The sequence below is a fragment of the Stegodyphus dumicola genome, chromosome 6 (assembly GCF_044657685.1).
Source record: "Stegodyphus dumicola isolate Sdum_Otavi_A_Nest chromosome 6, ASM4465768v1".
NCBI lineage: Eukaryota > Metazoa > Arthropoda > Arachnida > Araneae > Eresidae > Stegodyphus > Stegodyphus dumicola.
Genome location: NC_140773.1, coordinates 189324092 through 189341897, shown reverse-complemented (window position 1 = coordinate 189341897; position 17806 = coordinate 189324092). Strand labels below are relative to the sequence as shown.

Below are 17806 nucleotides of genomic sequence, written 5' to 3'. Positions count from 1 at the left end.
CATATTTCTGTACTGCAAACATGATATAGATTCTCGTACAACAGAAACAGAAATGTCCTTATCAAAAGACCAATACATTTTTTGAGGTAAAGAATGATATCCTGTAAGCAATAATATTTCAATAAATCTTCTAATATAGGCTCCAGATGCAATAAATTCTGGGCGCTTTTTTTTTTCGCTGCGCGTATATATTTGTCTGTTGAACGAGTAAATGTCTAAACCAAAACGAAAATCGAAAATCTATGTACTAGTTTTACCTTGTATTTTGTCTTTTATAATTTCTCTTCTATCTCTTTCTTCATGTTCTTCCTGAGACATAACTAACAGTTCCTTTTTTATCCCCTTCAAGATTTCCGTCTTCTGATTTTTAAACTTTTTAGTATGACTATAACTGCTTTTAGAAGGCTGAAACTTTCTTACGTGAATTTCAACTTCCCCAGCAGTATCATTTGGTAAAATATCATTATCATTATTTAAAACATTGCCATTCCTTTGTTCTTCGTCACTAGATTCTACAATTTCTGGCGGAACAACAATAATATCAGTTTCATTCTGGTCATTATTAACATTATCATCATCTGTTTCTTCATCAAAAAATCTTTGAAGGGTTTCTTTTAATGTAAGATACCTCGTTCTAGGCATTTTTAAACAACCAGAACATCGAAAGGAATGAGTGAAAAAGGAGATTGACTACCCGTTTCCTGCTGACGTTGCGTCAGCGCAACACCTGATTTTCCTTCCTTCCCAACACAAATATAAACATCTGACTCATGTAATGTTCTGATAAACGGTGACCTTGACTAAAAATGGATCACTCATAAAGACGGCGATTCTTCCGTTAAATATTTTCAGCAAAAATACCCGGTCGAAAATTTTGCTTAAAGTATGAGATTAATTATTATAAACAAAATGATTGTTGAAGGCAAATATTTTTTACTGAAATAATCTTCATAATACTCCCTACACAAAATCATCTACTGGTATAAAATATCTTAGGTAGTTATATTTATATACGCATTTACTTTGACCATTGCGTCAACGCAACACCAGCGGCTAATAGGTTAAGGAGAGTGACTTTTGCGATGACCTCTTCCATTTGGACCCGTATGTGTAGTGGAATAAGTCCAGCCAGCACTGTGGCTGCTGCAGTCGCCGTGGTGCTGTAGGCCCTCGTGATGGCCAAAACAAATGGGCGTTGAACGCTGTTCTAAATTTGTTGTTTCCTCGTAGTCATTGGAAGTGCCCATATGGCCGCCCAACAAATAAGTATTTTTTTTACCATTGTGCTGTATATTATCTTTAGGCTGGAGCCCCCAGTAAGTGGGGTCTGAGCCCTCAGTCTGAGCCTTGCATGCTCTTTATTCGAGAGGCTATTCTGTGGGCTTTAATGCGTTGAGCTCGCAGATGAAGGAGCCAGGAGAGTTTTTCATCGATTAATAAGCCGAGAAGCTTTAGTTCTTCCACTCGTTTTACTCTCTTTTGTCTAAGGTTAATACATGGATTGCGAAGGAGTGTCTGGCCAGGTTTATGGAATATTATATATTTCGACTTGAGCTCCGAGATTCGTAGCTTCTTTTGGTTGCAGAGCATGTCAAACTGCGAGATAACGTCGTTGCAGCGGGCTTCAAGCACGTCCCTCCTGTGTCCTCCGACGATGAATGTAGCATCATCTGCAAATGCAAATGCATTCGCTCCTTCCGGCCACTGAGTGCACAAGATCGAATTGAACATTACGTTCCATAGGACAGGACCAGCGCATGATCCCTGTGGACAGCCCCTGGTCTGTTGTCTGGTAATGATTCCTCCGTCGTGCACAACTATGAATTGTCTGTTGCTGAGGTAACTTTTAAAAAACTGTAAAGATTGTTTAGAATATCAGCTGTGTGCAGAGCTTCGAGCACAGCAGGCCACCACAGGGAATCAAATGCACTTTGGAGATCTAAACTTAGTACTGCTACGTGTTGATTGTTATTGCGAGCTTCCGTGATTTCTTTCTGCAGGAGATCAAGGGCATGGACCGTTGATATGCTTTCTCTGAAACCGAATTGTAGCTGCGACAGGAATTTTTTCCGGGTGAGGTGATGCTTTAGTCTTCTGACTGCAAGTTTTTCTAAAACCTTCCCTATTGCCGACAACAAGCATATCGGGCAGAAGGAGGCTGGGTCATTTGGATGCTTCTCAGGTTTGGCAAAGAGGACTACTTGCCCCGTTTTGAATGCCACTGGAATATACCTATGCTCCAGCAATTTGTTGAAGTACTTGCAGAGGAATCCGGGTTTTGCCTTGTGTACAGCTTTGACTATACTGTAATCAAGCGAGTCCGGGCCTGGCGCTTTTCGCTTGGACAGAATACGCATGATAGCCTTGACTTCCGGATCCTGAAAGGGAGGATCGTCAGTTGCCGTCGTGAAGAGCTGGTATGCCAGGTGAGAATTTTCTGTGAATTCCTCATGACTGTCGTTTGGAAAGACTGCATCCAGGATCTTGGAGAGTACTGCCTCCTTTGTAGTCTCTTGCTCTGGTGGTGAACTGTCAAAAAGGCGAACTGTCGTTTCTCCAACACGCAAGCTTTGCTTTAAGAATTGCTCTTTTATATTCCGCTTGCGCCTTTCGGTATGAGATGCTGAGTGCCAGCCTAGCTTCCTGGTCGTATTCTGCTTTCATGCGCCTTCTCATTGCGCGTGTTGTACTGCTCTGCGCTCAGAGATTTTTCGTCCACCAGTTCGACATATGCAGCGTTTCCTGCGTCTTCAGGGAAAATGTACTATTGCAGATGTCCTGTTTTGTGGAGATCAGAGAGCTAGTGAACGACTCTAGGTCCTGGGATGTAGTGCATGCTGTGAGATCTTCCTCTGCGCTGCTAAGGGAAAAGTGAACATTGTTTATGAATTGTGCAGTCTTTCGCTTTGTAAGTTTATAGCGCTTGAGGGTCATTCTCGTATGTGGATGGCAAATATTGTAAGTAATATACACATAATCAGAGTTGGATGCTAAATCTTGCACCGACCATTGTTGGATAAATGTGGCCAATGAAGCTGAGGTCAAGGTGAGGTCTGGCCAACCCCTACCATGAACCGTTTCATACGTTAGAGGACTGTCTTCAGTGTTGTGCAAGGTTAAATCATTGCTGGCTACGAAATCTTCTATGGTTCTCCCCCTTACGTCTGTGCTTGGGTAGTTCCAAACTTTCGAGTGCGCATTAAAGTCATCTGCAAGCAGATGTGACGCACTGGGATATTGTACAAGAGTTCTCTGAATTAGTTCCAAGGAGTGTGTCATGTCTTCAGATGGTGAAAGGTAAACATCCGTGATAAGCACATTGAAGTTTAGTGTCTCTACAGCTATAGTTATTACATCGCGTGAGGCTAGGACGATGGTAGGAGACCATTTCTGTTGGCAGCATATTATTGCCGTTCGCGGGCCTTCGGCAGTATTGCCCTGAATTACAATCCACGAGAAGGGAACATCGGACACTCTGTTATCGTAAAGGTAAGGTTCCTGGGCTAGGATGAAGTCTGTTTCCGTTTCCATGGCGTACTGAATGACTTGCGCCGTTGCTGCTCTGGCTCTTTGCAGGTTAATGTGAACTATTTTTAGTGCATTTTGGTCAATGTGTCGTATGTTGAAATCTGTCATTGGATCTGCTCGTGTAGGGAAATGACCAACAGACTTGCGTCTAGGTGTTGCCATTATTGTCTGTGTTAATATTCCGTGGCATCTCTGACTCGTTTTGCTGTTCTCTGATACTCAGTACAGACATAGTGGTAAGCTGGGTGCCTGGTTTCGTACTGCATTCCGTGCTTATGATTTGCATCTCCACAATTGATGCATGCTGGTGTTCGTGCGGGGCAGTTTCGCACGTGGTGTGGGCCTGCACAGTACGCGCAGTACTGGTATTTGCAAGGACACGATACTTGTAGGTGGCCAAGCTGTTGACATTTAAAGCAGCGCTTTATCCCGAGATATTCGCGGATGGTGTGTGCATGCCATCCTGTGTATAAATGTCTGATTCGGAGAGCTGCTGCGAAGCTATGCGGGTCACATTCAAAAACACATTTGACTTTCTTTTCCTTGCGTTCCTTGAGCTTGAAGAGCGGTCTAAAGGTGTTTCTTGGGGCTGCCGTGGCTGTACTGAGTTCATCCACGAGTTCCTCAGGCTTCATGTCCTCTGCAACATTGTGTACTATACAACGTGGCTTTCGTCTTGCAGGGTGTTGAAAGTCTGCCGGAATTTCCGCTCTTTGTAATTGTGCCTCCAGGAGTGTGAGTTCGACCGGGGATTTGCAGAACACCTTGAAGCCGCCCTTCTTGTGCACTACAATATTTTCCACAGCCACTGGAAGTTTAGAAATCAACGCCTTTGCACGTAATTCTTCTCTTAGCTCAATGTGTGAAATGTTCTTCTTTGGACCAATCAGCAGGCTGGGCTGTTTGGTCTGTCTTAATGAGGGACTTCGTTGTTTGAGGATTTCAGAAAGGTATTATGAGGAGGAGAAATATGAGAAGCTTCTTGCAGTGTGTCTGAGTTGACAGCAACTTCTGCGTTCTTAGTAACCACGTGATCCGTATTGGTTGAGGCTTCCTTGATCTGTGGTGATACTCTAAAGAAGGGACCTTCTAGTGCCAGAGACTTAAGAGCCTGTAGTGTTTCCAGTAAGCTACTCCGTATGTATAAGGGAAGCAGAGGTTTCCCTCCTCGTTTTACTTGCACTATTCGAGTGCACTTTGCGTGCAATGTTTCAATCTTTTCTTCGTGAGACACGGCACTGGAGTTTACTAGAAAATCGACGCTGGCGATATTTAGAACTGCAGAGGTATCTGTATTAATTATTGTCAGCCGAATTTACACTAAATCACTGAAATGTGGCACTGCAAAAATCTGTGTTACTGTCAGTAGATCAGCATTCGTCAATAAATCACTAATTCGCTAGGTCATTAATCACTTATTTTCACCAGGTAGTGAGTACTTACGCTGATTCACAGTTCCGAGTGGCACATGTGCAATGTAGGAGAGTGTTAAGTAAAAGCACAAATCAGAGAGTGTCATACGAAATTACTAAAATATAGCACATATATATATACTAAAATATAGCACAAATACTGCAATATATACACTATAATAATACACACCACAGCACAAATACTATAATGTATATACTATTATTATAAACCAAATACTACAATGTGTGTACAATTGTTACATATATATGTATATACTAAACACTATAGCACTAATACTACAATATACATATTTTTGTAATACTATAGTATAAACCAAAAATAGCAGCTTGCAGTAGTTATCGTTTTTAATATGAAGTTTCTTTTAAGTTTAGTTAGTATGCCTTTCTTACGTTATATATATATGTATAGACAACTGAATTTAAATTGCAGAATTTAAGTGTCTACTGAATATTCCACGGTTCAAATTAAATATAAGGAAAAAAAAGGAGAGGATTAGTGTTGTTATGTTTAGCGAAATATAAGGAAATCAGTTGTAGCTAATTAGAGCTTGTCTAGTTAATTAGGATGAAATTACAGCTCAGAAACAGGGATTAACAGTTAATTGACAAAGGATAAATTTATGCAGTATAAAATTTAGATGAATAAGTCAATTGTTCAATTAAATAAATTAGACTTACAAATGATTTGGAATTTTCTGATGATTTGAATCCTACCTTTGTAGCAATGCTTCGTCTGTTATTCATCAGTTATAAAACGTAGGGTAATTCAATTATTAGTGAGATAAATACATACTGTCGTACAAAATTGAACGCAATCGCTGTGCTTAGATGAGTAAATGTGGTTGTTACACACTGTAACAAGATCACTGCACTTAAACACACTGCGAGCGACGAGAGTTTCTTCGTTGCGACAAAGTCCAGAAAAAGAAAAATAAATTTGTAGAATTTGAACCTGCTGTCCGATTTTTTTCAATTTTCGATTTTTGGATTTCTTTTGTTGTGCTGTAACGAAATAGTCTGGTTCCGATGCCTTGGATTAAAAATTTCGGAAGTTATGCACGTAAAGGGCAATTGTCCAATTGCTATTGTTCGGTTGTTTATTGTGAAGCTCCCGTTCGTTCAAGACGCAATCAGCACGGCTTGGGATTACTTCCTGTTGGTAGCTCGCACCAATTGCAAAAACAACTATTTTTGCGATAGTTAATTTCCTAATTAACGCACGCTGATGAAAATAGTCTCAAACTACTCATTGTATGATTCCGGTTCCAATGATGTACTAACTTACACTTGGCTCCGATGCGCGGCGGCTCTTCTGTTGTGTCTTAAAGCACTGTACACAAAGAGTACATACGTTCGCTGCTATAACTTTGCTAATTAATTCGTAGAACATTTACTAATCAACGTATCTGGATATACGATGTCTCAAAATGCGCAGCTCATGTTCCTCTAAATGATGATACCAGAATTAGCTTGCTGTATGAATTATTTCCGCTATTGCTGAAGAAGAAGCGGAGCTCCGATACCGCGTGCTACTAACAAGTAAGAAGATGCGGGGCCTAGAACCCTTGATAGGAAGACAGGAGAAAAACCTTATAACACTCCCCGAGAATGAAAATGCAAACACCAAGAAGGAGAAGAAAACCAGAAAGTGATGAAACTCGCAAGCAGAGATAGACAACAACGAACAATACGCCATATTTATTTCGAAATGATATGCATAAAAGCGAGAACAGCATCGGCTCAGAAGGATGGACGCTATTGACCAGGCTTCCACCTTAACCGGCAATACATGAAGCAACAAGTCCAGATACAGAGTCACTGAGACTACTGTTGATGTTCTGAGGAATGGCTCTCCATTCCTTGCCACAGATTGTCTTCTGAACGTGATAATGGCAGGGTCTTCAAATGGCGTCCAATCACATCCCAAATATGTGCGATTAGTGAGAGATCAGGAGAGAACAGTGGCCAGGGAATACTATACACCTTGTAGAGCACATTGGCTGACGCGAGCAGTTGGGCGTTATCCTGCTGATAAAGGACACTGGACACTCTCTGAAAGTAGGGAAGTGTCACCGGCCGCAGCACATCATCCACGTATCGTTAGGCTATTATAGTGCCCTCAATACTAACTTGAGCTGTCCTGGAATCATATGAAATTGCACCTGAAACTATGATCTCGCGTTGTCGCGCGGTGGGGGTTCCACAACTGCTGCGGTACTAGACCTGTCTCTATATGGACGCCACAGACGTACGCGGAGACTATTATTGGAGACCCAGAAGCGTGACTCATCTGAAAACACGACCCTGTGTTTTCAGATGACCATTCCGTCATCCAAATCGCTCGCGCCCGGCACCATTGCCGTCATTGGTCTCTCTGATGTGGGGTCAATGCCAGTCAACAAACGACACGAGTACAGGCCAATAGCCATCAATCGATGGCAAATTGTTCTGTTCGATATGTCAACATCCAGGGTGTCTTGAACATGCTGCAGAATGGAAGTAGAAGTGGCTTGCAGGTGCGCCACCGCTTGTCGGCGGATTCGTTGATCCACGCATGCTGACGTCACTGTGGTTGCACCGGCACCCTTCGAACTGGCTATATTTTCTTGTTTCAACTATCGTTGCAACAGCCGGTGAACTGTGGACGCGTCCAGGTGTGGGTCAGCTTAGATCGCCGTATGGATCAACCTGCCCTTCTCAGTTCCATCACTATACTCCTCGTAAAATCATGTGTCTGCTGGAACTGCCTCCGTTAACGATGACCTGGCATTCTCCGCTATTACACGATGGCTTCTTTAGCGGAAATAACAGCACGAAAATTGAACATTCTACAAGTTCCTTCCTTTATACCTTCTTCAACGAGCGCTGGAGAGCTGCGCATTTCACATCAATTGCATAACTCTGTGACGTGCGTCTCTTTTGAAATTTTCATAATATTCGGGCCACTCCTTCTTGGTGTTGCATTTTCAATGTCAGGTAGTGTATTTTCCTCGGCCTGATTTTATTTGAGCCCAAAGGAATAAAACTGCGGGAAAACATGTCGAATCGCTGAATTATCCCCTCCACGCAAACATTCCTTTCCCTTTAGTGTATGAAGCCTCGGTAGCGCAGTAGGCAGCGCGTCAGTCTCATAATCCCTTTAGTGTATTTAACTTTATGAAAAGAACACTAATGGAGGCTGACTTGAGCCACATTCCCAAATAACTTAGAGAAAATAAATGCTGGCGCTGATGACCACAGAAATTACGGTCACAAGTGGAAGGGGCAGCAAATGGCATTGACATGCCTGTTTAAATAACAGACTACAGTAAATTCCAGATATATTATGTAAATATAAACATTTGGTAACATTGCTCTTAGTTTTCGGATGTATTCTTTTCATATACTGAGCAGAATTCATAAAATCAAAGCAATTTGTGATAGGCTGCTACAAGTTGTGGTAAAATAATAAAGCAATAAGCGACAGTCCACTCTGAAAAAACTGAAGTATGAAATTTACATATTCTTTAAGCTGTCAGGAAAGCGGATGAAAAAATTTTATGTTAATAGAGAAGATTTAAATTGGCAATGTTACCTTCTCGGCTAGATAAGATTTATAATATTGTTTTATTATTACTTAGTATTAAATTAAGAGTTTTTATACAGATCCTTTTATAAAGTCTTTAACTTTCCTCTGTTATGTAAAAGAAATATGAAATTAACAATTAAAGAACGACGCCCCTGATTGATTATATGAGAGTGGTTATTTTAAAAGAGGAATGAAAAATTGCCGTTCGAAGAAAGGTGTCCGCCGATAACATCGCGGCAAAAACATCGCGGACGAAAACGTCACGGAGAAAACAACACAAGGCGAAAACGTCGTGCTACAAAACATCGTGGGAGAAAACATCGCAGTTCTAAAACATCGTGCTACAAAACATCGTCGTCGAAAATAAAGCGGTTCAAAAACTTCGCAGTTTAAAAACATCGTAAAGAAGGATAAATTTTACTTTCACATATTTTATTAACTAATAAATTTTTGCTGAAAACGTAAGAAGGAAATTTAAGCATAGAAAATTAAATGTAACTTATAGATTATAGTTTTCATGAAATATTACCAGTAAAAACTTTATAAAAATGATTTATTAATGGCCTTTGTTAGTTAACTATGCCGGTTTAAAATTCTATTAAGTGCTATAAGTTGCATTAATTTTTTATGCTTAAGTTTCCTTTTTATTTTCTCAGCAAAAATTTATTAATTAATAAAAAATATGAAAGTAAAAATTATCCTTCTTTCCATCTTGCGCTCACAAATCATTATGGGAATATCCATTTACACTTATTAAAGCATGCCTGGAAAAAGCATGTCTGCGATGTTATCGTCATGCGATGATTTGTAGATACTTTATTTTTTACCACGATATTTTCAACGACGATGTTTTTAAACTGCGATGTTTTTGAACCGCTTTATTTTTCGACGACGATGTTTTGTACCACGATGTTTTAGAACTGCGATGTTTTCTCTTTGCGATGTTTTCTCCCACGATGTTTTGTAGCACGACGTTTTCGCCTTGCGTTGTTTTCTCCGCGACATTTTCGTCTGCGATGTTTTTGCCGCGATGTTTTCGGCTGTAACCCGAAGAAAAGGGGCTGTTATCAATTAAAAACAAAATAATGACATGCGTATTTACACATAAAGAGCAAGCGAAAAATGGAATTTACCGTTTAACTAGTTGTAAGAATTATGTTAATTTTGTTAACAGTTAAATTTTAAGTTAAAGTTTCTTTCCTGTCAAATTCTTAATTTTAACTTATTACTTCCGGCCAGAACGTAGTTTTGGAATCTTGCTGAATATTTAATGAGGAAGAGAAGAATTTAAACCACGAAGTTATTTACTGAGTGAGAGAGAATTAGAGTTTCTGATTTACGCGCGTCTGCCTTTTTGGCCACACTCTCTCTCATCAAGCTATTATTTCGCTCGGCCGTACTCAGGCCCTTGCTAAGCTTCATAGTCAAATAAGTTAAGGGGCCAACTCGATTTGAATATTGATAGCTACGGCTATATTTCTTTAGTTAATCTTAGTTTTAGTTTAATTCTTAGTCTCTTCAGTTCGAGCCTCAAGTGAGGGCTTTGTTTGTACACTCCCAGGCGGAATAATAAAGGCGGAAAATTAAATCTTATTGGAATAATAAAGTCTTCTATCTTGTTGTTTCTTGTCGCCCGGACTTAAGCGATTATTCGCTTATCAGTTCTTAAGATTCTTCACTTCCAACATTAACTTAGAATTACAAAGTGAGGAATTCTACATAGTAAACGGAAGGATATTACAAAACACTTGATCGGTATAAAAAATATAAAGTTAATATTCTTGCGTTTTCTTCTTAAATATTTATGAAATAAATATCCATTAATGAACCGATCAGTTTACCTTTTCAAATGCTTTTTTTAGAAAAGAGTTTGTGATGGGAAAAAATTGTATAAATAGCATTTATAATTAAATCATAGTTATTAATTATTATAATTAATTTTAACTAATTCAGTTAAATTATTGAATATTATTTCAATAGTTTAATTACAATTGAAGCTTGGGATATTGTAAGATTAGAAAATTTCAATACATATATTTTTCTTACTGATGATAATTTCAATACTGATATTTCAATGCTGATACTTTTCATGATATTTGCAATCAAGCCCGGTTCCAGCAATTTCGAAGACCTAGTCAATAATGACAGTTGGCGCACTATATAAATTAAACAAATTAATAACTCAAAGCATAATTTACTTTTATTCATTTATTATTTATTTTCTCACTTATGAAAATAATTTAGCTGACGATCTTCGAAAACGTAGCCCTGTACAGCTGCCTTTGTCATCCATACTTGGAGCCTGATTTGTAATATAACATGCTGAAGAGACTAGGCCTGATTTGTAATATAACATGCTGAAGAGAGTACTACCTGATTTGTAATACAACATGCTGAAGAGAGTAGGCCTGATTTGTAATATAACATGCTGAGAGAGTACTGCTTGATTTGTAATATAACATATTGAAGACAGTACGGCCTGATTTATAACATAACATGCTAGTTAGTGATCCTTGACTCCCGCAGCGAAGGACCCAGGCTCGAATAATGGAAAAGATATAGGTTATTGTAAATGTATAGTGTCTGTGCGGTATAGGAGCACTCTAAATATATGGTAAGCCGAAAGTCCTTTCAAGAGATTGGTGGTAGGGGAAGAAGTGTGGACGATCTACAGAACCCCTAAGGTGCTCTTCTTCAAAAGTGGGGGATGGAACTGAGAAAATTCGTACAATCACCAACTCGGTGCCCAAGTCTCTTAATAACAACAGGCGCAATCTTTCCTGGTTGCCACAATCAATTTCGTAGACTTGCTCTAATGTCAGAGAAGCGAGATTACTCACAACAAAGACAACAACAATAATTTATTTTTTAGAGTATGCCAAAAGAGACAGATACATAAGATTAATACAGATTAATTTTTATGTAGATACTCTACTTCAAATAATGAAACCGAATTATTTTATAAAAAATCATAATTCTTAATCCTAAATTTCAAACACTTAATTACGTAAATTGCGAAACAGATTACAGGTAAAATATTGAAGATAAGTGATTTTGGCTTAGTGTTTACAATAGCGTTTCAACAAAGATGAAAATGTTCACATATTCAGAAACAAAAAGGTTTGAGAATGCCAGAAAAAGACGGAAAAGACTCTCGGGAATGCCAGGAAAAGACGACTGGAAATGAAAATTGTAAATTTCTGGTGATGCAGACGATTTTCTCTTTTCTTTCTACATGGTTCTATATTTCAATTCGTCTTTAACTTATTCATAAGAAACAAATTATAACGCATATCAGTAATTTTTTTTTCCTGTGCGGTGAAAATCAAAATCTCATTTTTCGGAATTGATGCATATACAAAATGCTTAGAGCGAAGGAACGAATCTTTTAAAAATTCAATTTACTTACGTTATTCTGCTCGACGTTGCTAAATATTTAGTGTAAAACAAATATTCCATATGTTAGTTTCCTAATTATCTTTAAGGTTGAATATTTTTTTGATAGTAAGAAAAATTATCAACAATTTTATAGAAAGTCGACCCTTACCTTAGTAATTGATGTTAATGGTAAACTAACATGTATCAAATGTAATTTAAAAGATTTTTATTTGAATTTGTACATTTTTATTTATTTAACAATTTTTTTTTCATTTATCCCTCAGACTGAAAAGTGGTAAGTGACCCTTATAAGGTATTTCTCCCGCCTTCTTAGCATGCCTTCGCGGTGTAGGGGTCAGCACAGTCGGAGCGTATTCGAGAGGTCCGTGGTTCGAGTCCTGGCGAGGACATTGCTTAATTTTCATCTCTCCTAGTTTCAAAAATGTCCTAATGTCTCTACAGTGGCGCCCGAACTAAAAGGTGGTGAATGATGATTCTTCATTACAAGGATTTGGCAATTGGGTCCCTTAAAAACCAGTCTCCCTTTAAAAGAGGAGTATATAAGATATTTCTCCCGCTTTCTTAGCATGCCTTCGTGGTGTAGTGGTCAGCACACTCGGCGCGTATTCAAGAGGTTCGTGGTTCGAGTCCATTGCTCATTCTTCATCTCTTCTTCTTTAAAAAATATCCTGATGTCCCTACACTCTGACTCCCGTACCCAAGGAACCGGATTCGAATCCCATAGGAGGCATGGATGTAAATTGTCCGTCCATTCATAGAAGGCAACGATGCCTCTATAATAAAGGGATCATTTCTTCGTGTCTTAGTAATAGCTTATAAACGGCTAGTGTCCGCAATTCGAACAAAAAAAAATATTTATTTTTATTTATTTACTTATTTTGTTCATTTGAACTGAAAGGAAATGCTGTATATATATAAAATATTTGTAAAAATAAATATCATCAATATCTAAAATTTATTATTCAACATTCAGAAAACATTTATGCACAAAATCATTCAGAGAAATATTTTAACATAATTCGAAAATATTTCAATATATCTATAAAAGTTTATTAAATACTATAAGTATATTTAGTGCCGGTAAATAATGAACTGATTAATTTTTTTTTATTTCCCATCTTAAAACTTTTGTAAACTGTATTAATTAATTTTTAAGCAAGATAAATCTAAAATGTGTAGTACATTCAAACTCTGTAAATGCTAAATATTATGTGTTGATTAGAGAGATTTCAAACTCATTTGACAATTATTACGAAACATCAGTGACATCTAAACGCAGTCAATTTAATTAAGTTGAAAACTCAAGCGAAAATGTTTGTGATTGCCAATGAGAATCTCATTTGACGTTAGGTATGTCGTAATTGGCCGTTAAGATTTGTTGCACTATATTTAATGTCTTCACAAACATAAAAAATACCTCCGATATGCATATATATTAAATAATTGCGAAAACATTTGAAATTTTGAAAAAATATTTTAATCCCTTAAATGCAGGATATAGTTAGATCACTTTTGCTAGAACATATTTCGTTTAAACATATTTTGGGGATTTTCGTTTAAACTGTGAGTAAAATCATGTTATAATTACGTCCTGATGTGCGTTTATATAAAAATAAAGAAGTAAAAAATATTCAATTTCTTTGGCTTTGAAGTATACTAAACGTATTTAACGCGAACTAGCATAATGAAGGCGATAAATGAAGTTAATAAATGAAAAAGTAACCGGAATTCATCAGGTATTGATAGAATTTTGTTACTTTCTGAACTTTTGCCACGTGATTATATAAAACTATACAGAAAATAAAATTATATGCAGCTCCTTTGGTATGTCTCTTTTATCATAAATCAAATTACAACAAATTAATTTCGTTTAATATTCCCATGCTCTTCTATTGGTACATATTGGTACCTCCTAATCTTGTAATTGGTGCATTTCTGTTATGAAAAAATTTATTAGAAATATTTTAATCAATTTCAGTTCTTTCTGAGGTCTTCCGTTTAAAAAATAAAAAAATAATTTCTATATTTTTTATAAATCAAATAAATTTTAATAAATTTTAATTTATTTGATCAAAAATAATTTCTTTTTAAATACCAATTATTCATACGTGATTAGTATACTAAAAAATTACTAAGCAAACACCTTTTCACATCATGTGAAAATGACACATTCTACAAGGATGTTAATGTGCAACATTTGCAGTGTAACTAAGTTCGGATGGTCTTAATAAAACAATAAAATATTCTTTTTTGCCTTTTGCAGATAACTCATACAAGAGACTATCAAGATGGCCTTAAGTATAGTGAATTCAAAATCGTAATAACATTTCCTAAAAGGGCCAGCTTCATATTAAGGCTAATCTTCATAATTTAAGGCTAATCTTGCTGTTACAATTCAAAAATATCTTACAAATATTCTTTTAAAATATATGTGTACTAGAAGTCATTTTAATTTTAAACTAATTTTCGTAAATACACTTACATATTAGTTTAATATCTTTTTCAAATAAATATTAATCAAAAACTACAATCATATTGCATTTATCAGATATTCAATGATATGCACTTAAGTAATTTGAATTTACGATATAATTGACTCTAGAAAAATTTACTACACAACTCTCAGTATATAAACTATAAAACTTCTAAAAGTTTTAAATTCCATAAATTCAATTTCAGATTCAAATCTGAAAGCAAATTTATATTAATAAATAATTTCTAGTTTTATCAATTCCTTTTTAAATTAAAAAAATTCCGAAAATGTTCTCGGAAAAAAAAAAAAGAAACGAGTCATTTAAAAAATAATAAAACCGTAATACCTTGTGAAATATTTAACTTAATTTTAGTTTTTTTAAACTGAAAACAATATAAAATATTAAAAAGAAAAATTACTAAAAAAATGACTGGCGCATCAAGCGGGATTAAAGTCTCACCTGCAGTCTGAATGATAAGAAGTAGTCCGGGAGAAATCGCGAGATCGGTGTTAAGTCCGAAGTTTCCCAGACGTTTTCCGAGAATGAGCAGCGCTAGGAATATACTGAGGATTTGTTCCAAGAGTGCTTGCTCCGTGTCATCTCGTGCGGTGGGAGAAGCGGTTTTGGAAACATACAACGCATGCGTCTTTCGCATCTGTGAATCGCACGTCCCAACCACTTGCCAACCTAATCTAAAAATTCGAAACGTACCGTGTAAATGACTTTTCAAAGCGATTATTAGGGTGCTGTAAAAATTTTATAACCAAACACACTTGTCAGATCTCCATTAAAAGTTGCTGTAATGGGATAAATGGTTTCGAAAGATGTACAGTTAGTATTCCACTTCCACAATTAAAAACTCCGCAAAGAAAATATATTTTTCTTCAAACACAAGTTGAGTTGCGCGCTTCCTTTTCTATGCGTATAGAAAAGGAATCCGAATAGTTACGAAGGTTTTTCTTAAAAGAACATCTAGGCATAGGTATATTAACACAGTTAAGAAAAAGGTTGGTATGGCATTAACATTTGAAATGTGTGCAGATGCTAAACTATTTTATTGACATTAAAATTGCATAAAACTATCTCATAAAATCTTCATTTCTAATTTACAGCGTTAATTATAGATTTTTTTATTTAACAAATCATAGTATTTCCAACTAATTAAGGTAAACGAACACTTTGAACAAGTATTAATTTAGAAATCAAACAACAGAAAGGAGGAGTTTATGAAAATTCTGTTGTCATTCCTTTTTTCCATCGATTAGCTATGAAATCGCACGTATTTTACAGAAAGGGATTATGTTAATTTTCCTAACAGTTAGATCTTGAGTTAATGTTCCTTTCCTATCGCTTCTCAGTTTCAACTCACAACTTCAGACCAGAACCTAGTTTCAGAACCAAGTTTGATTTCAAATTTAAGGAGTAGTATTTAACCGCGAAGTTCTACTGTGTTAGTGAGAGAGAACCAGAAGATTCTGTCTAGCACGCGTCCGCCTTTTTAGGCTACTCTCTCTTAAGCTATTATTACTCTCGGCCGCAGTTTAGGTCCTTGATAGCTTCGCTGTTTATTCGCCTTAAGGGGCCAACTCTGTTAGAAGTTTGATAGCTTCGGATATATCTTTTTAGTTAAGATTAGTTTAGTTTAGTTCTTAGTATCTTAAGTTCAAGCTCGAGTGTCGGCTTTATTGTAAAACTCCAAGACGGAGTTCTATTAAACTTTAATTTGGAATAATAAAGGGTCTTTAACCCTTTTCGAGTTTCATTCACTGTCTCACAAACCCAAGCGATTAGTCGCTTATCAGTTCTTAAGATTCTTCAACTTTAACTTAAAAGTACACAGTACCAAATCTTACAAACTTTCGGGTCGTGTATTCTCCAATCAATAAAATTCCGAGTTCCATATTAAAGGACCCCATTCCGGATATGAATTCCTGGGGTATTTACAGGATTCCTTGCCAGTGTGGTTTAATTTACATTGGTCATACTAAGACAGCCTTACAGTTTCGCGTTAACGAACATGAGGCGTATGTTAGGTGTCCAGCATTGTTGGTCTGGAAATCACGCTTTCTATTTTTCTGCAGCCACACACACACACACAAAAAAAAAAAAAAAATAAATAAATAAAAATAAAAATAAAATAAAACCACCTCCATTAGTGAATTCTTGCTTTATCAATTGTGGCGCCAGTAGCTTAATTCCTGTCAAAGCCTCTCTTATCTAATCTTATCACTATATCATATCTCGTTCATTTGCAATTTGACAGTTGAGGTTGATGGTTCAGTAAGACCATCGAAACTAGGCCTGTGAAAATTTGAAAACAGATCACTTATTTTTGTTGTTCAACTTCTAAATTAATTTTTATCCAACTGTAAGGGTGCCGATAAATGCATTGCTAATGTATTTTACTCATATATTGCATATACAAAGGAAAGATAATAACAGTGAAACCATAATATCTCCAATATTACTCTTCTAATATTTGTGATATTAAATATAATGTATCAACATGAAAGTTAATGTCATAAATTTTTATATGTGTTACATTTAATTAAAATAAGTAACGATTATGTAAAAGGTTTTATTTGTGATATTGTGTGATAACAAAAACCTTCCCTGAAGAAGTATGATTATGTAGACTCTGAAACGGAAAATATTTTGGACTGAAATACTGACAAATTTTATAGGACTCTATCAATTACATTTATTTTTAAAAATCTCGTATTCAAAAATTAGACTAATACATTTTTTAATTAAGTATATTGATCTAAATATTATGATTTACATTTATCTTCATTTGCTACAGTGAGAGGTTCATCTTTTTATTTTTAACTAATAATTCATTTGAAGTTAGCAATTTTCTATTACTCTTTTCACCACGCTTTTCTTGCCACAATGTAAATGAGATAGCGAGAGTTTATTCAGATTACGGTAGAATGAAGAGCTATTTAGCAAGAGTTTCGGAAGTTAGGCTTAAAGCATGTCTTATTAGCAACTTGCGTTAGCAGCGTTGAGTGTTCTAGCCGTTAGGCTTTGTCTCGAAACAGACCTGTGTATGAAAATACTCTGTTTCCCTGTACATGAAAGTACTCTGTGAGCTGTGCATGAAAGTACTCTGTTTTCCTGTGCATGAAAATACTCTGTGTCCCTGTGCATGAAAGTACTCTGTTTCCCTGTGCATGAAAGTACTCTGTGAGCTGTTAGGGTACAACACCTTGAAATTATTAGTTGTTATGTTATGCTTTTAAACCAGAAGTGCTTTGCTTCTTGTTACCCAAGGTGGGTCATTAGTTAATTTTATGTTTGAACAAAAGTGTCTTATTCTGATTTCTGTTCTTCTGTTCTTCCTTTTTCTGATTTCTATTTTGTTTTATGTTTCAAAGAAGACATAGACTTTACGACTGCTT

General features: G+C 36.4%; 1 protein-coding gene across 1 annotated transcript in view; it reads right to left on the bottom strand.

The window, feature by feature from the left end:
* LOC118190346 (substance-P receptor-like) overlaps positions 1–15007 on the bottom strand; it is a 347815-nt gene extending 332808 nt beyond the window's left edge. The window contains exon 1 of the mRNA XM_085819277.1: positions 14862–15007. The gene's annotated coding sequence lies outside the window, so the exon portion shown is untranslated. The remainder of the gene's footprint in view (positions 1–14861) is intronic.
* Positions 15008–17806: the final 2799 nt, after the last annotated feature.